The 8,319-nt window shown below is 36.0% G+C and overlaps 1 pseudogene; it reads right to left on the minus strand.

Moving 5' to 3' along the window:
* Positions 1–2,552: 2,552 nt before the first annotated feature.
* Positions 2,553–8,093, minus strand: LOC113283491 (annotated as a pseudogene).
* Positions 8,094–8,319: the final 226 nt, after the last annotated feature.

Below are 8,319 nucleotides of genomic sequence, written 5' to 3' on the forward strand. Positions count from 1 at the left end.
TTGATGGATGATCGGCCGGTAATACTGGATAAAGGTTTTTCTTTTCCCAAGAAAATTCTTAAAGTTGCTTCATGGCCCATAATAAAATTTCTTTAGAGGTGGTTTTCTTTTGGCAGTAGATCAGATCATTTTGGGTTTTCAGTAAAGACCGTAGTAGAAAGCAGATTGATGTCAGATCTGAGGTTGGGGCTGAACCACGCAGGAGGCTAGAGATGTTTGTTTGTTGATTTATAATATTATAAAAACTACGGTTGGGATCTTCCATGATTAAGATGAGTGTGTGTTCCATCCTGAGACAACTATTGGGCAGCAAAGGACCATGTGATCAATTGTTTTTGGATCAGAATTGCGCCGTGGCAGATATTGGAGCTGGTGATATAGATATGGTATAGGATAACGAAGGTCGGGAGTCATTCTTTAAATGATCTCCATAGGAAAAACTGAATTTTTGGTGCATATAGTGAGGTCCACAAACATTTGGTCACTGGGAAGGGACTTTGATGGAGTTGATTCACTTCTTGGGATAGACATTCGTATCATATTTGGGGACTGTCTTTGGGGAAGTGGATGTTTCTGATTCTCTGGGATGCATTAGGGGGAAGGTCGATCAATTTTTCATGTATCCAACTATGAGAAAGTGGATCAATGATACCTGCTACCCTTTATATAGGGTAATATTGAGTTGGTTCAAGGTTCAGGCAACGTGGAATCCAGTTTTCCTGGAAGGAACTGCTAAACCATTTCCAATGAGATGAACAATGACCTGTTGGAAAGTAGGTATGAGAGAAGTCAATTGTTTTCATTGAGGGATGGATGATGATGGGATAGAAACACTTCTTTGTAGGTAAATAAGATATTTCTCATTGCAGAAACCGCCCCAAATGGTATTAGGTCGATTACGCAAGCTCCAAATTCTTTTCATAAGTAATGTCTTATAACGCTCGCTACTTTTTCTTATGCTTAACCCTCTTTCTTTCGTTTTAGTTAATTTATTACATCATAAAGGATGAAGTTTTATAACTGAGAAATTGTGTAGCCCAGAAAAATATATTGGTGGTGCAGGACTGATAATTTTATATATTAGTCATGTTAGCTTGAAACTGATAATTTTTAACTTTGTTATATACTAATTTAAAAATATGTATACGTTTTAATTAAGATCAAATCTAAGAAAATAAATGAAAAATATAAAAAATCTAAGGAAAACTGGACATTTTTTTTGCATTTTAAGTAAAATTAATAATTTAAAAAAAAAATTCAGGCATCTGATATCCGCGAAAAACCGCAGGTTTGCCGTTAAGACCCAATCTTATTGGTCCCTAACAGTTCTACCCGTCGAGTAGTTATATCACTAATGAAGATTTACTGTTTAGTCCAGAAAACCCGACCCGGATTACTGGCTAGTCCAGCGCCAAAAAATATTTACTCCCTAGTCCAAAAAAGTTTTGAAAAAAATAAAATTACTTTAGTAACCTTAGTATATAACATTACGTATAATAATACATATGTTACTACATACTACATATGTAGTATACTAGTTACTACTAGTATACTAGTATATACTACTAGTATGTACTAGTACATTACGTATATACTAGTATATACTAGTAGTAATTAGTATACTAGTAGTATACTAGTAGTAATTAGTAGTAACTAGTATGTAGTATGTAGTAATAACATATGTAGTATGTAATATACTACTAGTAACTAGTATGTAGTATGTAGTAATAACATATGTAGTATGTAGTATACTAGTAGTAATATGTTATGCATTGATACTACATATTGATATGTAGTATGTTATGTATTGATACTACATATTGACATGTAGTATGTTATCTATTGATATGTAGTATGTTATATATTGATACTACATATTGATATGTAGTATATTATATATTGATATGTAGTATGTTTGATATGTAGTATGTTATATATTGATACTACATATTGATATGTAGTATGTTATGTATTGATACTACATATCAAAAAAAAATTGTTATGCATTGATACTACATATTTTACTACTAGTACTAGTTACTACTAGTTTACTAGTATACTAGTTTAGTATAGTAAAGTAGTTACATAATTTACTAGTAACAATAAGATATTTTTGTTACTACTAGTACAATACATATTAATATGTAGTATCACCGTATTGATACTACTAGTATGTAGTAACATACTACTAGTAACATTTACATGTGTTGATACTAATTAGACCTGGAAGAGTGTTTTAGGAATTTATAAAATACACTTTATAGTCTTCACGAAGTTTTTGGACTAGAGAGTAAATCTTTTCCACGGGTGGACTAGCCATTAACTGGGTCTGCTAGAATTGGACTAGCCAGTAATTCCTACATCTAATTTTATGACCCGAAACCGGATCCAATTTATGAGAGTCCGGTTTAGTTCCGGGTAATCATGTACCCATCGGCAACCTTTGTCCCACCCCATGTGAAACACGGAGCAATCCTAGCCACGGTTCGCTAAAAAGAATTGTTTTATCTTCTGATCCAGGGATCCTACTTTTCTTTGCACATTTGGTTTTTGCAAAAAAGAGTTTATACTATACAAAGAGTTGTTAGCAGCAAGATCAAAATTATCATACCTCTCTCTTCCAAATAAGATGAAATAGAATAAAATAAGATCAACCTAAACCCTTCCTTTTGTATACACCAGTATAACACGCACGCGCGATGCGCCTGCAGTTCCGTTTGTTCCGTAATTTTGTATTTTTCGTGTATAGCCCCGGTGTTAGAGGCTCTAATTCCACATAGCCTTCAACTTCTGTCTGCGCATTTTGTTGTGTAACACGTTCAAACAGGTGTGCAGCATTGTTGCCTGTAGCTGTTGAAGGAAGGTTCAGCTTTTCCTTGGCGGCTCGAATACGATCATGCTCGCGTACAGTAGACCTCTGCTCCTCCGTCATGTTTTGCTTATGGATGCTTTGTCGATCACGGTTCATTGATCGTTGAATGGCCATCTGCTCTGCAGTCATGTTTCGTCTCTGATTAACAAAGCGAGTTCCAGTAGTTTCCATGTGCTCTGCAGTCATATGAACCAAACTATGAAAAATAAGACGTGATTTTGGGATCAAAAGAGAATGTGAGAATCAGGTGGCATTCATGTGTAGTGATGTTTCTCGGAAAGTTGTAGGACAATTGTTAGATATTCATGCCTTGGTGACCCTACAATGATCTGTTTTCTCCCACTTATGTTTAGAGTAAGACTAATAACGATTGAATGAAAGCTATTTACTGTAACTCTGAAACACCCTTTTTTTTTCAATTCACCAATTTGATTAACGAAACCACCTTTGTTTTTGAAGTAAATATGATAAGCTAAGAATACAACGCATATCATCCAAACAATTTCTCTCTAGGAAACCCATTAACAGTATCAATGACAGAAGAAGAGGACACCCGATAATAAAAATTCAGGGGAATAAGGGGGGTTTTGGTGATGAACCCTGTAATACACATACACTAATTCTTACAATCCTTGGCAGACAGATGACTTAACATAACCTCAATAGCTAAATTCAAGTTAACACACTTCAAGAGGTAAAACAAACAAAAGATAAAACATTTTCTTTTAGAACCCAATGTGCTAAATATGCTCCAAACATAAAGAAAAAGAAGTACGTACCTTGGAGGTAAAACAAAGAAAGCGCCAAAACCCAATGTGCTAAATATGCTCCAAACATTTTCTCTCTAGTAAATTCGCACACGCGATGCGCCTGCAGTTTGAACCGAAGATTGGACATCCATTTCTGATGCACACAGATCCCTATAATTCAATATCTCTTCGAAGTGGGACCATTTGACGTTAACATACTTGCATTTTCTTGATTTCCCATATGACTTTTTGATTTGAATCAAAGACGCACACCCGATGCAGCTGCGGACTTGCCAAGATGTCCCTCCGTTCTAAGACCTGTAAAACATAATTTTGGATTGTTGCTAGCAAACTAACAATTTTCTTCTGCAGAAGTTCCCCTTTGAAAGCAGTACACTATTTGTATCCAGGCACTAAAAGACCACCAACTAACATCCATAAATGTAGTTTTCTTTCTGCACTCGAAAAGTACCTCATAATCTGTAACATCAAAGTTGCAATCAATCCACTACTTACGTGGTTAAGTTCAATTGTCACACAAACTACCAAAAGGTCAAAGAGATTTGGTTGTTTTGATAAAGCCTAATACACACCAATTTTTTAAGGTAACGGAATGTATTAAAACGAATTGAAAATGATCTATATTTAATGGTTGAGCTAAATTATATCGCAATAAAAATGACCGAAGATGAAGTATCAATGAAATAAGAGTTATTTACATTTTTTCATATACACAATGTATCTATTCTGATCCTACTATAGTTTCTGCTGCTAGTTTCTGCTGCACTTTGTCTAACAATAAAAGCAAGCTCATTTGAGGTGCATGGAAATTGAACATCATCTTGCCCAGCTCTTCTCTAAGTGAATCAGTTCTTTCTATCACCACTGTTTTATGATGGCACGCCTATAGTATGTGCTTCCCATCTCAAAAATATATAACTACGTGCTGCAATATGCACTTTAATTAAATGTTACGTAGAATTATATATTGTAATCCCACAAATACCTATATCTAGTTTCATAAAACTTGATGGTCTAAGATACCAAACATCTCGACACGCATTTGCAGTAGCCCATTCTGGACCACATCCACCTTTATGTTACAACTTGTGCATACCCTCAAAGAATCATCTGAAAAGCGGAACCATACACAACGAAAACATCCATGCCTAAACTTAATTCACATGGAGTAAAACCTAAATGCAAGCGAGCTACTTAATTAAGGTTCCAAAACATTGTTTGTTCCAACTTCCAAGTCCAGAATGAAAACTGGTAAACGAAATAATACGAAAATTTGAACTTGCCAGGGGAGATACTCATACACACTGGTACATGGAATCTACTTAGGATGAACCCTACGCTCACTTTATGATATGGTTGAGCCTGACTTAACTCCACCAGTGATCACCTTAACAACAGAGTATGCAATTCAGTTTATGTCATTACAAAATTCAGAGAATATCATTCCCACGAAGGAACATTGAATAAGCATAATCAACTTAAAAAAAAAAATTAAACTGGATGCCAGGTTGAAAATTAGCGCATTTAGTGGTGGCAAAAGAGACTCCCACATAACCAAGATGATGATTTTCGTTCTGGTATTTTGTCAAACAGCTCAGGTTCAAATTGAAGCAAACATCAAAGAAGAATAAAAATCAGGTAGATCTTAACATACATTGACGATCCAGTTTACCTATTTGGAATTCTGGCGAAAAGTTTGATGTTTAAAACCCCAGAGTTGTGAAACCAAATCATCTGAATCAACTCAAATTGGTGAAGTAAGTTGTGCATAACGAAATTAGAAGCAAAACCCGTTATTTGCGGAACAAAAAACTTTATTTGAAATTGAAATTGATGCATCAAACTTTCGGAATCAGATAAAATTGAAAGAGAGAGCTCAGATTCTCGGCAGAAGTGGTGAATGTGTTGCTGGTTTCCGTTGAAAATACGGAAGCAGATAAAGAAAGGACAACATGCCGAAATCCTTATCATGAACGGCCTCAAACAAATCCCATGTTTTAAATCATCTGATCCAACGGACTACATAGAAAGTACACACGGAAAATTTGAGGTCGTACGAAAATTCCCTCTTTTCTTTATATTAGTAAGATAATTTATTGGCGTTCATGCCACCAAATTTATGGGAACGGTGGTGCCATAAACTCTATTCGCTGCTTGTTTTGACTGCAAATGCGAAGTTAAGAGAATAAAACGAAAGAGGATTTATGACTGACATAAAAATATTGGAGAACTAAAACGGTAAAACCAGACAAATATCACCTACTTCATGCTCCCAGTCGGTACGCAAGGTTGCAGTAAGAAGAGATACAACTTGAACCGATAACGCGCATATGATACCAAGCCAAAGTCCCTATTCCGATTTACAATTTTATTTCCAAGTGTGACAGAATAGAGAAAAGAATATAATAGCAAAAAATGATGCGAGTCAATGTTTAACGGAGAAAATCAATTGCCTCACCCTTCCCCCCATATGTAGAACAAAAGCTAGTAATATAGCTGAAGGGATGCCCACAAGGTAATAAGCTCCAAGATTAATAAAAGCACCTATCTTTTGTCGACCGGATCCTCTAATAGTTCCTGCATTATTATAATTATGTTAGTGAAAGTGCCCATGTTAAAGTGCTCACATTTTGATTCGTTAACAAGCGACCTGTTGTATAAAGCGTATAGATTACAAATACAAACCTGAAAGAACGCCTTGAATTCCATCAAGAAGGCTTGAGAGTGAAACAAATGGCAACATAGTCGCAACATAACTTACCACCTCTTTTTCGTTGCTATAGGCATGTCCCCAGAGACCACGTATTAAAATCAGGATTGAGCCTGTTAATATGCCTTGTGTGATGGTTATGAGTAACACCACCTGAACTGCTAAGCGTGTTCCTTTTGGGTTACCCGCTCCTAATTCATTTGAAACTCTTGTGCTGTGAGGTTGGAAAAATCCATTAATGTAATTAAACTTAGGTATACCAGTAAATACTTGCAATAGTACTTAAATGATATTAGCTGACCTTACAGTTCCACCGAGTCCGGATGCAATCATAAAAAGAACAGTGTTTGTGTTCAGACTGAAAAGTGACAGCTTACGTGATCAGTAATATTTTATACCGGACAACATGAAGGAAGAAGCGGATTCAATAGTGAGACATCCCAAGTTTCTTTCGCTCACTCCGGTAAATGAAGTACTGGTTTTGCTAAAACTTTGAAAAGTATTGGGAAAAATGAAGATACATCGTTATGTCCGAGAAACTTAACCTGATAGATAACACTGAAGTTTCTAGCTTTGGATTAGGAAGGAAACCTGATAGCAGGACCATCATATCAATTACAAATAAAAATCAATAAAATGGGCGCTAAGAATGTGAATTTAGTTAATAATAAGTTATTCTACGAGAAGTGGAATTACCAGACCATGACAGCCGAAGGAATAGCAAGGCTCATGAAATTATATATATCCTGAAACGCTTCCTTAGAGAAACCAGTCCAAGTTCTTTTGCAGGTGTCAGAGAATTTAATATAAAGTGCTAACAGTAATGTATTGATCCAATAAGAAATAGCATTCGCCATTGCAGCACCTCTATAACCAAGATCCCTTTTGAAAACCAGAACCCAACACACAAGTATATGTGCTAAGGCTGTAACTGCAGAGCTTATCATCATTGGGAGGACTATGCTTTGGGTTAACAAAAACCTAACTTCACATTGAAGTAGTCCAAAGGCAAAAAGGGAAGGGATCATGTAACGAGCATATACTCCGGCTTCAAATGATATGTCCTGACCTTGTCCTACGGCCGAGAGAATTAAGCCTGTGTTGGCCCAAATAAAAGCAAGGGGAACACTAACAAGTAAAAGGATAATCATGGCTCTCTGCATATGTATCCCGAGCATATGATACTGCTTTGCTCCGTATGATTGACCGCATAATGTATCCAATGCACTTCCCATGCCCATCTAATCAACACATGATAGGAGATTACCAATTCATGGACTTCAATGGAACTCGAGTTTTTCAAAAGAAAATCAAGAAACATTTTGTGGTTAACTAGTATGATTCAAAGAAACTACTTGATTAAAATAACAAATCGCTTAGAAATGAGAGAAAGCAACTTACTAACAAGCTGAAACCACTAACTGATGCAAAAGAAGTAGCAATCGAAGCGCTAGAAAGAGAAAGTTCACCAAGATGACCAACAAACATTACTGAAATTAACTGTAAGCTAAACTGTAAGACGTTAACTGATATAAGAGGTCCAGCTAACCATAGCTGCTTCTTCACTTCTTCAACAATCTCTGAACTCTCCTTACTAACAAAACTATTTTTCTTTCCAAGCAGCAACCCAAACCCATGTTCCTGTTCTCTGTTTTCTGTTAATAGAGGAACATTGAGATTCGGTCTTTTTGGTTCTCTTGGCATTTTCAATCTGTTTCTGATTTTTTGGGGAAAAATAGGAAAGTGGCGAAGCTGATATTAGCTAGTTAAAATCCGTCTAGCCTCTCTCGTCTTTGGTGAATTTAAAATGGTGATTACTACTTGTCTTCCACGCAAATGTCCCACCTTATTCCCTTTTCTCGAATAGTAAACTTTAGTGGATTCAAGCTGATAAATTTTATTGGCACTCTCAGAACCCTTTTGGCTGTTTACAAAATGATAAAATTGTATTCTCAGTTGCCGGTCAC

This window comes from Papaver somniferum, chromosome 5 (assembly GCF_003573695.1).
Source record: "Papaver somniferum cultivar HN1 chromosome 5, ASM357369v1, whole genome shotgun sequence".
NCBI classification, from domain to species: domain Eukaryota; kingdom Viridiplantae; phylum Streptophyta; class Magnoliopsida; order Ranunculales; family Papaveraceae; genus Papaver; species Papaver somniferum.